The sequence below is a fragment of the Propithecus coquereli genome, unplaced genomic scaffold (genome assembly GCF_000956105.1).
Source record: "Propithecus coquereli isolate 6110/MARCELLA unplaced genomic scaffold, Pcoq_1.0 Scaffold386, whole genome shotgun sequence".
Taxonomy (NCBI): domain Eukaryota; kingdom Metazoa; phylum Chordata; class Mammalia; order Primates; family Indriidae; genus Propithecus; species Propithecus coquereli.
The window spans coordinates 2,268,759-2,269,852 of NW_012149574.1; positions in this window are offsets into that span (position 1 = coordinate 2,268,759).

Below are 1,094 nucleotides of genomic sequence, written 5' to 3' on the forward strand. Positions count from 1 at the left end.
ACCTACATGTTTCAAAATATTAAACAGTAAAAAGAAATAAAATTCAAATCTAGATGTTTTAGTAGCCACTTAATTGAAGGTTTATAAAAAGAATGCAAAATGAGAAAATACTGAAAATTGAAGTATTTGAGTCTCAAGATTTAATGAAATCAACAAATGTCCATCACAATAAAGGATAAAACAAACAAAACTAAAAATAGCACAAAAATAAAGAGGTCAAAATGCTATATTACCAAAGAGAAAATACAGTAAGATCTAGTAGCACAATTATTAGATTAACATTTGACTTTTCATCAGAAACAACAGATTGTCAAAGACAATGGAAAAATACTCTAGAAGTTCCGAGGGCAGAAGGATAGTTAACCTAAAATTATATAACTATCAATCGCATATAAGAGCATTACAAGACTGCAGGATAGAGCCTATGACTTGTTAGCGTTATTACCAAAGTCACCAGTGAAATTGCCTGTTGTTCTAATTCTACAGCATTGAGTTCAGGACTCTACTTCAGCCAGGTCGTGCTAGCTTGGGGAGGCTGAGAATGATGGAGCAGTAGTTTGTGCTGGCCTGAATGTATGGTGTTTCCCAATAGTCTCATTTTGTACTAGATACCATTTTGTCCTTTATTTGGGTTGTTCCAGAGATTACTTAATTCAGAGACTGACAAGATATTCTAAGCTGGCACGAGATTGTAATAATATTGAGCCTACATCTAGACTATGTACTAGACTTCTCACTCCAATACTACAGTAGCTGGACATGTGGAAAAACTGTTAGGCTTCCAAAAAATGTGATGTCTCCCACACTCATTCAAACTTTATGATTGAACATCACTGATGGCTAGTGATGCATTTTGGTTCTTGAACAAATGTGACTAAATTATGGAGAAATTTTATCCTCACCATTTCCCTGAGTTTATAAAAAACAAAAAATGTAGATTATGTGAAAGTATGTTAATAAAGTATAATAGGTCTGCTTACTAAATGCGACTTATTTAATATTCTCACCCCACCCCCACCACAGAATTTTTATGGAAGCTATCAAGATATAAGACTGGGTATTAGATACCCTAAGGTTTACTACAAGCTGTGCCA